The following is a 14,322-nucleotide window of genomic DNA, read 5'->3' as shown; positions in this document are numbered from 1 at the left end:
GTGACCTCAACCTTTACCTGCGTGCCTAATACAGTTATTGCCTGGTCTTGCGGAGCTTCAGTCCTAAATAGGGGCTCCAAAAAAAAGGCCATTTGTGAGTTTGTTTTGCTTTGACAAAGGAATTTTTGTCATGTTTGGGTAAAAACATTTATAGAACTTTTATGGTGTACATTCTTTTTGTTTTGTCCCCAGACGTTCAAAGTCCATAGCAGGAAGGTGTCTGGACCGCTATTGACCTGACCAAAGACGATTCCAAAAACAAACTGAATTTAGCTCATTTTGTTCGACCTGAAGTCTTCCCTACAAATGGCTTCTTGACATCCACCTTTTCAAAAAGACCATTTCGGATGAGGCTTTAGTGAACAGTAGCTGGATCTACTGCGGTGCAGATGCATCTCTTTTGTTCTGTATCAGGTCTTTGCTGGAATTTTTTCTTGTTTCTTGAGGACATGATTTAAATCTGCTGTATATACTTTTTAAGCTTGTCGCTTCTTTTTTCCTCTACTTGACTGGTTTCCTGTTTCTTGGGAATCATCTTGTAATGCAAAAATATAATTTTATTCCTGCAAAACTGTCCTTTTCATAGATTCATCTAAATAAATGGGAACAAATTATATTTTTATGATAATCTGCTAGTAACATAGTGTCTAAACTATGTCCAGAGTAAAACTTTGAAAGACCTTCAGAAAGCCTGGAGAACTGTTTCTCAAGCTTAAAATTTGCAAGAGTGGTTTAGGGCTTTTGCACAGTACTGCCTAATCAAACACATTCTCTCTGTATTCATGTAACATGTCTGTTCAATGGAGGTGTTTTTTTTTATGTGTCATATCAGTTTCTTTTGACATGTTGACAGCAAAAGTCCTGTTTTTGGATTTCACTTTAGGGGCCCCGTGTTTTCCTGGCTCTTCGCTTGACTTTGTTGTCTATATCATGTCACTTCTCTTAACCAGTGGCTCCATTTTGAAACCCCAACTGTCAAAACGTATCATACTCATTCATCTGCCTGGAGGACAGGATGCACAAAAGCAGGACTGAGTGACCACTGTGGTTAGATTTGGATGATAAGGTGAGATGGAAAAAAGCTTTGCTGCAGCACATGGAGGCCCACACACGAATGTCAACAGTATATACTGGCTAAATATGTGTAATATGAATCGTTAACAGTCATATTTGAGCAGCAGCTTAATCCACTATTTAACAGCTTAATAAAACAGGGTGGAACGTGTGGAAATTGTGACGCTCCATCTGCGTTTGCCTGCATGGCCTCACTCAGCCGCAGAGAACACAAACTGCAGTCAAAGGATTTGTGTTGTGCAGTGCAGTGAAACGCATCTTGCCCGTGAAAACTTTGACCACGAAACATAAACCAAAAGCTCAAATGATAGTTTCATTAGATCCTATGAACTGAAGGAAGACTTGTGGTGTGGATTCGGAAGCTATTGCTGTTTTTCTAACTGAATTACAGAGATTGATGGCTCCGACTAGCATAAATCATGAAGTTTCTTAAGCTGACTCAGTGGTCTCGGGCGCACCCTCCCTGCTGTTTTGTGATTTATTGTTAGTTTGGCCATTTGCTGAATGTTGGTGAATACTTCAGTGTGCACCAAATCATTTGGCCCCTGAGAAATGACGACAGGAGCAGAAAGTAATGTTCATTAGTTGACAGATCATTCTTTTCCATGCATGACATGATGTCCACTTAAAGGCAAATTCCAGTATTTCTAAGCCGGATCTTACTTTATCATTTTTTGTAGTTTACATTATTAATAGGGACAAAAATGTTTGATATCAGTCAACTATTGAGTGACAGTGCTACAACTGGCAACTGTGAAACAGCTGTGAAGTAATTCCACCGGGTAACTGCCTGCGTCAAGTGCTTGTTTTTACCACTGACGGGCTTAAATTGGTGTTCTAAGTGTCTGTGATTGTTTTTGATGTTATACTGACATGCATTTGCACGTGCTGATGCTACATATCAGCAGATATGTAGCAGATCGGTCCTCATTTAAACAGAATTTCTTTTCAGATAATGTTCGTGTTGTATTTTCAAAAAAAGAGTATAACTTTGGACAGAAAACAAAGTTGGAAAAAATAACTAGAAAGGTTTTTGAAGGATCTTAATGTGAGGCTTTGAAATATGTATCTGCCACCCTATGGCTAAATACAGAAGTATTGTTTGGTTGCAGTTTTTCTCAAATGCTAAAAGACATTTCACAAACGTTTCCACCATGTTCCCTAATGTCCAAACACAACACCCTTTTCTAAAGCTACATAAACACAACCTTCCCACTGCAAAATTCAAACTTTCACACCAAAAGAGCAGCTCGAAGCTTTCAAAAATGTAAACACTATACACATCATTACACACTACAGCAAAACAATTGAAAACACAATGCCCAATTTGTGAGAAGGTTCTTTGTTTCATAACTGCCCATGCATATTTTTAGAAACCATACAGTAACGGATCGTCGTAGATCTCTGCAGAGGATTAGGCATTTAGATTTGTTTCATATGAAGAGTATAAATCTATACAAAATCCTGCATGTACGTACACTACTGTAACACAACTCAATACAAAAACAGAATCTACTGCACACAACAGTACTCCTGAAAACATGATCAGCGTGTGAAGTTTTTTATTTACGTTATTCACACCACACACACACCACAATCACTGTGCGGCATCATGTCGCTGAGCTGCATCGGGCCACATCACCTCATCCACATCACAGGCTATATTGTCTCTTGCCAGGCACTGCGGGAAAAACGCCCTGGAATGGCGAATCCATCCTTGGAAGGCCTCCGCTGGGATGTCAACACAGGCCAGCTCCATTGCCCTTAGGAGGTTCTCTCTTGTGTATGATTGTCTGTCATAAACCTTCCATCTCCACGATGAGAAGAACTCCTCTATAGGGTTCGGGAAAGGGGAGTAGGGTGGCAGACAGATGTTTAAAAAGTGGTCACTGTTAGTGGTGAACCACTCTCTGATTTGGTTTGTTCTGTGGAAGCGGACATTGTCCCAAATGATCACATAAATGTGATGTGCGGGCCCAGGATGGTGTTGTTGGCGGTCCAGGAGGATGTCTTTTAGCTCCTCTAGGAAGGTGAGGAGACATTGGGTGTTGTAAGACCCAAGGACAGCATGCCGGTGGACAAGCCCCTCCGAACCCATGGCCGCACAAAGGGTAATATTAACACCCCCCATTGGCCTGGGACCTCAGTGATGGCTCTTTGGCCAATGATGTTACGGCCTCTTTGCCTTCGTTTCTGCAGGTTGAAGCCAGCCTCATCCAGGAAGAGGTACTCATGAGGTCTGGCCATCGCGTCCAACTGTAATATCCTCTGTGAAAATGTGAAAGGGCACAGGTGTTCAGAACAACAGTCAATCAGGTAGCACAGTATTGTCCAGAAGTAATGTAGGCCACTGAGCAACACAGTATGTCCACTAACTGTACTGTGAACATGGATGTAAACTTACTTGCACATACTCGTAATGTAGGTCTTTGTGTCGCGCAGAGTTGCGCTCAAAGGGAACCCTATAGACCTGTTTCATCCGCGTCTTTTTGCGCCGGAGAACTCGGTCTATTGTGGTCAAGTTGACATCGTCAATGCTCTCAAAGTTGACATTATCGGCAATGACTTTGTCTCTGATCTCCCGGAGTCTGATGAGGTTGTTCCCACGAACCGTATCCACAATGGGGGTTTCTTGTGCTGCTGTAAATATGGCAACCCTCCCACCTCTATGTGGCATTCTTTCAACTCTAAAGAAAGAAACATGTGTTGTCAATTGACATGTGTTACAATACAGTCACAACTGATTTGAAACCAATAGACTACTTTTACAGGTTTGTAAAACTGTATTGTGACAAAGAAAGCAATCGAGTACAATACCTGTTGTGTTGTCTGAATGCCCTAATAATTGTGGCCACAGTGAACCTACTCAGGTTTGGACGGACTCTTAGTCCTGCTTCAGCCATTGTCATGCCATGGACAATGACGTGGTCAATGACTGTTTCTCGCATCTCATCCGTAATGATGGTGCGAGGTTGTCTTGCTCTCCCTCCTGGACCTTCTCTTCTTCCTTGTTGGCCTGCTCCTCTTCCTCCTCTCATTTAAACTCCTCTTCCGCGTTGGCCTGCTCCTCTTCCTCCTCTCATTTGAACTCCTCTTCCGCGTTGGCCTGCTCCTCTTCTTCCAGGGCCAGCTCTTCTCCCTCCTCTGCATTGAATTCCTCTTCCTCTGACTCTGCCTTCATCCATTGTGTTTGTTTGGAATCTTCAGCATACTGTGCACGCTGAACTTGCTTTTATACATGTGTTCACAGCATTAGCAACAGGTGCCTTCAATTTTGAGTCGTTGTGTGTAATGAATGACGCCAGGTGTGTTCATTGTGTTCAAATATTGCTGACTGTGGCAAGCATGTTGCATCACACGAGCTTTCATTTGAGAATATGAGCAGAGTCCTTTTGCAACTTGTGTTTTAGCAAGGAAAGATGTGTTTAGATTTATGACAACGGAGGATTGTGTTCTGTGAATTGTGTCTTCATGTGACATGTGTTTATGATATTGGTAAATGATGGCTAGATTTAGTAAATGTGTTTAGACAACTGGTCATTTGGTTTAGAGGATTGGCTTTTGTGTTTTAGCATTTAAGAAAAACTGTAATATAAATACAGCAGCACGGCCAATCACTTCTACAAATATGATAACAGAAAAAGTACACTTTGAAGGTCGGTCTGCTCGGTACACCACCTGTGCCAGATCGGTGGAAACAAGTGCCTTTACACACCAGAAAATAGACACTACTCATGAATAAAATTGCAATCGTATCTTAGATGGCACCCCTTGAAACACATTCTTTTCTGAAGTGTTAATATTGGTGTCTGCTACACTGAGAGCCCAGCAGCTGTGGCATACACCATCAGTTGTTAAAAGCTTAACTGAAAGAATAGTGCTAATAAATAGCTGCACACAGGTAGAATGGCAGCTGAGTAGAACCCCTGCCAACAAAAGCACTGCTGCACATTTAAAAAAGATGGATTTTCAGCTAAGGCAGCAGACTTTTCTGGAAATGGTATGTTGTCACTTAACAAAAGGGTAGCACACAATTTCATCATCGCCCTGTTGTCCATAGGTAGTCAAAGTTTATTCATAGGTGAGCAGCTTTCTTCAACTCTAACTTTTAAGCTGTTTTCTGAAAGAAGTAGTCCTGGTTCAAAAAAAGACTGAAATTTTATTTTAATTAATCAATACCAAAAGGTTATACACTCTCTTCCTGTTACAAGGGAGTTTTCCTTCCCACCGTCTCTAAGTGCTTGCTTATAGAGGGTTGTCTCATTATTATTTGTTGTAGTGTCTTCACCTCACACAGTGTAAAACACCCCGAGACAGCTGTTGTTGTGATTCGTTTGCTGAATTGAACTGTTTACTAAATAAAATTAGTGCATAACTAAATTAGCCCCACATATTTTTACTGAAGGAACCATCTTTAAACTAATCTGTTGGTTCTTAATAAGTATATCTGGTAAACCATGGTGCTCTGTCACTGGTGTTTGAATCAGGCTAAAAAATGCAGCCTATACATTATTTTTGGCTGCTTTAATGTTTGTCCCTTGACTGCTTGCCTCCCATTTATCCTCTCGTGCCCTGTGATTATTGTGATGTGCTTAGCATCCTGTCATTTGCTGTTCCAGAGGAGCATGTTCTCATGTGCTTGTGGCAGGACACAAGAAGGCAATCGGTACAGAGGTCTGTCACTAAGCAGAACACATTCTCGTTGCACTCCACAGCTGCAGAGCAAGAACACGAGTGCTCGCAGTTTATTAACTTAGTTAATTACTGAATGCACAGTTCAAGTGCCTTAGCTTTGTGTACTTTGTGCTTTTAACTGTTAATTTGGATAGACAGCTATGCGGTTTTAAAGGCTGTTTTTAATCTGAAGATCAAATTTATAGCTCTTGTTTTTATCAAGCTAATGAAGAAATTCCTACCAACAAGTTTAAACAGCTAATCTCATTCTTTCCTATGAAGACAGGCAGGAGGAAACGTTTTTCTCTTGCCTACCAACGGGGTATTCCCGGAGAAAAGAAAACACATTGTCTGACAGGTCGTAGTACAATCATATCACAGCACCGACCTTTCAAAACAGTGACAGTATAGCTGTCTAGCTTTCTCAGGGGGCCAAGAGCCACTGTTCTGACATGTCCCTGAGTCAGCGGTCTAGAGAGAAGCTGGAATGTGGTCATGACTGTACATGTGTACCCTGTGATGCTCGACTGGGGTGCAGAGTGGCAGGATCACTCTGTTTTATACTAGAGTCTTCCTTAAGTTGAATGAGGGAGATGGAGAGATATTGCAGCAGTAGATGAAGCATGAGATGCAATGTGGAATTCTCCACTCTTACAGTACATGCTGTAATATATTAAAAAGGACAATCTAAACACTTCTAATTGAAAACAATGCATTATTCACCTTTATTTACTATATTTTTGGAAAATACTCATAGATAAAAAAAGTGGCCCATCTTTTTCATTTGTTTAAACCTTAGGATCACCCACTTTTTTCTTACCCAAGGCATATGCTTGCAAGTAGATAAATGTGGTTTATGATGGTTCCCTTTGCTGAGAACAAACCTAGGCAAATAGGAGGAGAGTGATTATAAAAGCCTGATCCGATTCTTAACTGAAGAAGACATTTTGTCTCCTTTATGCGGCACACACAGTAATTGTCTGCTCTTCTTTAGTGGAAATCAAAACAAAGCCCAAGGTTTAATAACGATCTGTGTTCATAACAGCCTCTCACAGCAGTACATCCTCAGCGTTTCAGCAAAGTCATATTGCACAAGGCGGCCTCGTATGGGAAACTTTCACAAAACTGTGTGCTAGTCTCTGAACTATACAGTTTTCATCTGAGTGGGGAGGGAAGACTTTATTGAATTTAAAGAAAAATGATAACATCATGTGGAGACAGTGTGCAGAGAAAATAGACTTTTATCAAGAACTGTTGTTATTGGAGGGCTGCAGTGTTCGCTGACTTCGTTGCAACTTGGTTTGTTTTCTTGTGCTCTTGTCTTAATTCTTCATTTCCAGCCACCCTAGGGATATGACGAAAACAACAAAACAAAAATAGATTTCAAGCATGAAAGAAGAGGAGATTAACAGTACAGGGGAGAATGGTGTTTTATGTCTTTTGACCTTGACCCTTTCTGCAGGTCTGCATGACTGTGTTTTCATTTATGTGAGAGGTTTGTGCTGTGCGCCCAGCAGCTTGTGGTCTTTTAAAACAGAGTATGGCAAATGCTCTTTGCTTGATATACGCAAAAAATCTATGCATTTTTGCAGTTTTTCAACCCACCAAAGTCAAAAGTTTGTACCTGCACGGTACATTCTGTAATCGCTGACAGATGTGTATGTTTGAGGGTGGTATCATGTTTCCTTGAGGTGGAAGGGGTACAGGCCTAGAAATAGCAGCAGCAGTAGGCAGCTGGGGCCCGTGTCATCATGAGAGGTGCTGCAGCAACCAAGGCCCATCTGGAGGGAACACAGAGCCAAGGACACTGCAGAAGAAGGGGGAGGAGAAGGAAAGATATGATGCAAGGCCCCTATCATTGCCCTTCTCACTGGATATTTGGAAAAGCAAAGACTTTCTGTCTTTAGGTTTCTGTCTTCTTTCGTACTCTCTCTTTCTCTCTGTTAGTTTCTTTCTCTTTCTGACTTTTTTCTTACTTTCTCTTTCTGTTTGTCACTTTTTCTTTCTTTCTTTCTTTTTGTTTCTTTTTTCACTTTTTCTTTTCTCTTTTGAATTTAATTTTATTTATATGGCACCAAATCACAACAGTAGTCAGCTCAAGGCACCTTATTGCAGGATAAAGACCCTAAAATAACCTTTGTCTCCTTTTCTTCCTTTCTCTTTCTTTTTTCTATATATATGTTTCTCTCTGCCTTTCTCCCTCAGTAAGTCTTTCTTTCTGAGAGACTTAATCCCTGACAGAAATGGAAGACTTTACGTCACCTCAAAGCCATGCTCGTCACCTCTCATCTTACGCCCCCCCCCCCCCCCCCCCCCCTCCCATCTTCTCACATTGGCCTGCTGGGACAGTGTCAGTGACAGAAGCACAGCCAAACCTAAGTGCTGCGCTGTCTCACCATGAGCAAAGCTGTGCAGACATGAGTACTACCACCACACATTCTGTTGTCCTTTTATGTAACTTACATGTAGGAATGTACAATAGAGATTACAGCAAGAGCTGGTAACAAATCTCTTTTTTATCTGTCTTGACATTTTTGTGAAATGAGCCATGTTTATACATCAATGCATTTCAGAAATTTACCTCACACTTTGTTGCCTCATCTGGTATTTACTTTGGTAAAATTAAAGAATGGACAAAAGCACAATAAGGCTTTTTGCTCATCCATTTGTCAATACTAAGATGTTGCTATTTATTTACTGAAAATGTCAAAAGTAAAGTAGATAAGAGTTTTATATCCACTTTATTACCCAAAGGAATATGTAGCTTTATATATCTTTTGCAGCTAACAGAGCTTTTCAATAAGAAGACTGTGTAATGAGAAGAATAGCTTTGACAGTTTCAGTAACCATAAATCAGCTGGTAAAACAAATCCAAGTGCTTGTTATAGATTTAGTGTCAATTATTCGTCTGCCCCTCGCCCCAGATTACTTTGACTATACAGACCTGTGCTCACTTAGTGATCATGTGTAGCTATTTCTGCTTTGTGTAGGTGTTGTTTTAATGGCGCACAGCACTATACAGAGCTGGGAATTTAGTGTACTGGACTCACAGGCTTCAGGCAATCAGGGGCATCCATCATCCCCGCAGTTTATAGTGTGACAGAAGGAGAGAGAGAGAGAGTTGACCATGTAGAGAGAGTTAGAAATACACACAGAGGAAAAAAAGAGAGAGGGAGAGAGACAAAAGGAGACATTGACAGAGCGACATAAACAGACAAAGTGGGTGTATAAAAAGCATACATAAAAAGAGGGGTAAAATGTCAGTGTAAAAGCATTTGTCTGGAGGTGTGATTCACTCAGACACAGCTCGGCTTCCCCAGTGGGTAAACAGCTGTAATCATAGTTCAGCAGCAGACATTAACAGCCTGTCTCTATACTGCTGTTAACGTGTTGAAGTACTGTGCATTCATCCTGGATTCCTGTAATTCAGAACTCAAGTGCAGCGCCTGCTGTCACAGACATAATAGTATCAGAAACAGGCGACGCTACAGTCAGGAGTTTTTAATATATATATATATATATATATATATATATATATATATATATATAAATCTGATTTAATATCATCGTTATGACTTCACAGAGTAGAGTGACATACCTGTGAGATCAAATCATGCATATGAGACTGTTAAATCACCATGAGAAGTTACGTTTTTGCCTTTGATAATGATGTCTTGCAAAAAAAAGGAGTGCAGGTTTTGCATGGCTTCAGCCTGATCCCAATAATGAGACCACCCTTAGTCCAAATTGATTTAAAGTAAGGACTGCAGTGCACCCAAACTCCACCAAGTTTCAAGTAGATCACATGTCATCATTTGAAAACAAAAAACAGACATACTTATTTACTTAAACAGATTTATGGCGATATGCATGGAAACGTGGGTATTGCAGCAATGAGAATTTCCTTAAATTTTGTTATGCCTGTTGTTTATTTATTTTTTATGCTCTCAGTAACTCCTGTAACGGTTTAACCCCAAAGAATAATAGGAAAAGAGAGCACAGCAGACAAATACTAATAAATTTGTCACTGGTAGCAGCCCTTGGGAATAGCATTTCCCTAATCTGACACCCCAGGGGAGAATTTTGGTAGGTGTTAATAAATCAGTTTTGTGATGTGTAAATAATTGTTGGCTTTATACACAAAGAACAAAATTAGGGAGAGATCATTATTTCAAAAATGTAACTTACGTTGATAATGCAAAATGAAATGGTTTCCCATGGTACGACATCCATCTATCCTTCTACCCCACACATACTTTGTTGTCCTATGCAATATATAATAAATTCTTTGTACCCTTTTGTTGATTTAACACACATGTATATCATTTTTGGAGCACTTGGTGAAACGGCTAATGCTAAAGATTTTTTTTCTGGCAGTTCACCACACAATCAGTCCTGATGGTGAGTATTCTTGGATTCACTGAAATGTAAGAGAAACTGGTTTAGATGCAAACCCAGTTATGATTAAAATTATTTGAAGATGAATGAGGTTACTTACAAGTTCGTGAAAATCTCCACATAGATTGCTACTCTGCTTCAGTCTACAACAGCATGAAGCAGAAAAATTGCTGAAAAAGAGCAGCAAACGCCTTCATTGATTATTGATTGAAAATCTGAATCAAACTGACAAATTGGCTAATGTGATGAACTGTCGAATCCATCCTTCCCTAGCCCTGTATTAGGTTTTCTACCCTCCCTGAAGTACCCCTGTGTAAATGTTTATCTAGCCTCTCCGTGGAGGAGGTGAACGCTTCTTGTAGCTGGTCCCAGAATAGTGGGAGTTCAAGGGAAGGCGGCAGGAAAAGGAGTACTGTGTACTTTGGGTATCAGTTTTCATGGTGAAGGTTTTATCAAAATCAGAATTCTTCAGTTTAGGCTAACAGTAATGTAACTTGGCATGATCAACTCCCATTTGCTTCCCATAGGAGGTCAAGATGCAAATTTAGGGCTCTACATCCGCTTCACAGCGGCAGCTGCCTTTAAGTTCATCAGAGCAAAAACATGTGAGAGGCCAAGGAAAATATTTGGTGAGACGTGGAACAGACACAGAATGTTGTGAGGTTTGCTTTGAGCTACAAGCGCAGAAAGGTCATATTATTGTTCATCAAAGATTCTTCGGTAAATAAAGACTCATTCAATAAATATCTTTGCTTCTGGCATCTATCCTCTTTTTTTTGTTGTTTTTTTTTTTGTCTGTCTCTGTGACCCCCTTTGCACCTCTATTCCCTTCTTTCAGCCAAAGCAAAAGACTATATTTGGTATGAAAACAGGTTAGGAGTCCACTTTGAGCTTGAATACACAAACCTGGTGTCAAACCACCCAATAGCTTGAAATAATATTGCAGCAGGAAGTGTACGCTGTGAATCCAGTTCATCTCCTGAGATTAGAGCAAAGTCTCTTAACAGGTAGGGTCACAGCAGTTTGTTTGGGGACTCCAGTCAATAAAGATTTTGCAGCCGCGGTGAGGTCAGTGCAGAAAATTTCACAGTATACACCACACTCCAAAGGTTGTAATGCTTGTATAAGTGGCTGTCAGCCATCACAAGTATAATGTCACACTCTGACCCTGTTGCCTTGGTTACCACCTACCGCGTGGCCCTCCAGACTTTCATCAGAAGTGTTTTTCTTAAAGCGTTGATAGAATAAGCGGAAAGAGAGAGAGAAGCAGAGACAGAGTTTTGTTCTTGCCAGTCCTTTTTGTCCCAGTTCAAGTGATTGTGGAGGCCACAGGGGTAACTTCTCACTTGCTTTTCAACTGAGAGCAGCCTGAAACCTGTCAGACGTGTCCCACGTGCCAAAATCTACACATGCCCTGCCACCGCGTTGCCTTGGTTACGATTGAACTCGGTCCGCGAGTACTGGAGAAAGAATGATAGCGAGTGAACAGGGCTTCCATTTGTGATCTTACTAGGCGGAACTACGGGTGACCCAGAGAGCCCGTCGTATCTCTGTCTCCTGCATTTTACCAGGAGTGACACTCAAAACCTGCATGTTTGGCAGCAGGAAGCTGACTTGTGTTAAGGGATGAGGACTGGCAAAGGAGATGGACTTGTACAGAAGAGGCCATTTCACGCAACACAGCTTCCAGGAAGTCAGTCATCAGAGATGCCAAAGGAAAGCTGCATCTCTTTCATAGCTGGCCAAACAGAGCAAGCATGCGTGGAGGACCCTCTTGAAAACAAAGTCCCCTAACTGATGCCATCTGGGGTGACTTTCATTGTCACAGAGCCTCTCATTCTTAATTCATTTTCCAATTTCAAAAAATGCTTTGGCACTTGGATGTGTAGCCATTTGTCATGTTTTGGAGACGTAATTTTTGCTCGTTTAATCCCTTTTTAAGCACATAGCAGTTTTGTGCCAGTGGTCATTCGTCATTCTGCGTGGGCCTCATGTAAAATGGCAATATGGAGGTGACATGAGAAAAACACGCCTTTATGGCAATACTCCAGGCTTTTTCGAAAACAAGCACAGAGCCAAGATAAAGCACAGATAAAGCACAACAGGAAACCAGCACATTTGAAACTGTGTTGTGGGAAATCCACATTTCTGCCTGCATTACCGAGCATTAGCAATGGGGCATAATGCCCTCTGGATGAACAGATAATCACAGCGCAGTGTTATTTAATGTGTACAGTAAGCAGAGTAGGCAATGAGACAATATTATTTCTCCAAATTTGGTATTACACCTTGAGCTAAAGGTTATGATCAAATTTAAGGAAACTCGTAAGGGGGGAAAAAAAGCAGTGTTTTGCCTCAGGGTCTTAGATTCATCTTATAAGAAAGTCTGTACACACCATATTTTTGTAAAACTTTCTTTACTACAAAAGCCATGTGATGTCTTGGTAATAGGACACTGATTACTTCCTCAACAACTTCCCCTTTATTCTTTCTTCTGTTGTGACATAGATTTGGAAATATTTCCAGTATACAAGGAGTCGTTCTGTATGACCATCCTTAGAGTGGACGTTTCATAATAGTCGTAGGTCACAGAGGGTTGATTCCAGAGGAAACAATGTCCGTCTTTCTTCTTTTTAGTTTACGAGTTATAAAATAGGCTAAAATAAAATGCTGTGGCAAGCTTCCTTCTCCAATACTTAGAGTGGCCATTACAACCTAAACCAGGTTAGATTTATGTATTTCTTATACTGGAGTACATTTTTCAATTTAAGTACACACTCTGTGCATTTTATTTTCATTAGAGCTAGCAACATTTTTCTAAACTATACTGCAGCCTTTGTGTTGCATCAGGTTTGTGTTCTAAGATGACAGAAGTTGCTCCTGGTACGGTCTTCTGCTAAGAAGAGATGCTCTTCTGCATACCTCAGTTGTAACGAGTGTGTTATTTTTGCCTTCTTATCAGCTCAAAGCAGTCTGGCCATTCTTCTCTAACCTCTAGCATCACGAGACATTTTCATTTAGAGAACTGACGCTTGGACACTGGATGTTTTCTCTTATTTGGTTCGTTCTCTGTAAACCCTGCAGATGGTTGTGTGGAAAAATCCCAGTAGATCAGCATTTTCTGAAATAGTCAGATCAGCCTGTCTTGCATGAATAACCATGGCACATTCAAATTCACTTAAATCACCTTTCTTCTTAATTCCGATGCTCATTTTCAATTTCGCCAGGTTGTCTTGACTAGTGTTCACATGTCTAAATACACTTGAATACTGCCATGTGATAGGCTAATTGGGTAACTGTGTTAATGAGCTGTTGAAAATAATTAAGTGGCTGGTGAGTATAATTTATTTAATGACAACTGAGCTGAGAAAGTAAAAATAGAAAATTAAAATGAAATTAATAAGAAAAGCTGCTCTTTTTGTGCCAACTGAGTTAAATAGCGGTTTTCCCATAACACCTAACAGTATTACACATTAAATAAAGACAGACAAGAGAGAGAAGAGTTCTGTAATTCAAAAAGGTCTGTCCCCTGATGCATCTAACCATACCCATATCACCAGGAAGAGAGAAGAGAATGGGGAAAATCACTTAACCAGAGAAACATGGACTCAGGAGAGGTGCTGCGCTCTGGTTCTTCTCTACGTTTTAATGGATCCGCAAAACTCACTCACTTGTTCACGGCTGAAAGAAAAGCATTATTTTGCATTACTTGAATTTTCAGTAATAAATGGTGCTGATTATTCCCTGGCTTGCTGAAGTAGTTAGTTTTTCTTTTCACTTAAACCATGTCAGTATCTTGCATCAAAAAATAATGCACATCCCTCTATTTGTAGCATGTATTAATGTATTATGATTTAAAGCCTACACGCTGGATGAGACATTATGTGGATGTTCTGTGGGGCAGCACCAAGTTACCTCCATTAATACAGATTTTCTTTCACTCAGTTTAGGTAATTTCAGATGACCTTTTCACAAAGTATGACAAAACAGCATAAAATGTCCCAAGAAAAGCAAACATAGTTAACATTTTTAATATTCTCTTCATTTGATCTTTTTCTGAACTTTCTGTAATATCACATTATACAAACAATATGTGTGTGGGGATGAGCTTTTATTGTAAAAAAGTCATATGTTTTGCCCTGTGGACCTACATAGCTATTAGGTATTTTACCGAAA

The 14,322-nt window shown here is 40.4% G+C and overlaps 1 protein-coding gene across 6 annotated transcripts in view; it reads left to right on the top strand.

The window, feature by feature from the left end:
- The window catches only part of LOC120726439 (RNA-binding motif, single-stranded-interacting protein 3-like), a 289,992-nt gene that overhangs the window by 49,752 nt on the left and 225,918 nt on the right, over positions 1 to 14,322 (top strand). The gene's annotated exons all lie outside the window — the stretch shown is intronic.

Source organism: Simochromis diagramma, unplaced genomic scaffold, assembly GCF_900408965.1.
Source record: "Simochromis diagramma unplaced genomic scaffold, fSimDia1.1 OVJJ01000753.1, whole genome shotgun sequence".
Taxonomy (NCBI): Eukaryota; Metazoa; Chordata; class Actinopteri; order Cichliformes; family Cichlidae; genus Simochromis; species Simochromis diagramma.
The sequence above is the reverse complement of the archived record's forward strand: the minus strand, read 5'-3'. Positions and strand labels throughout refer to the sequence as shown.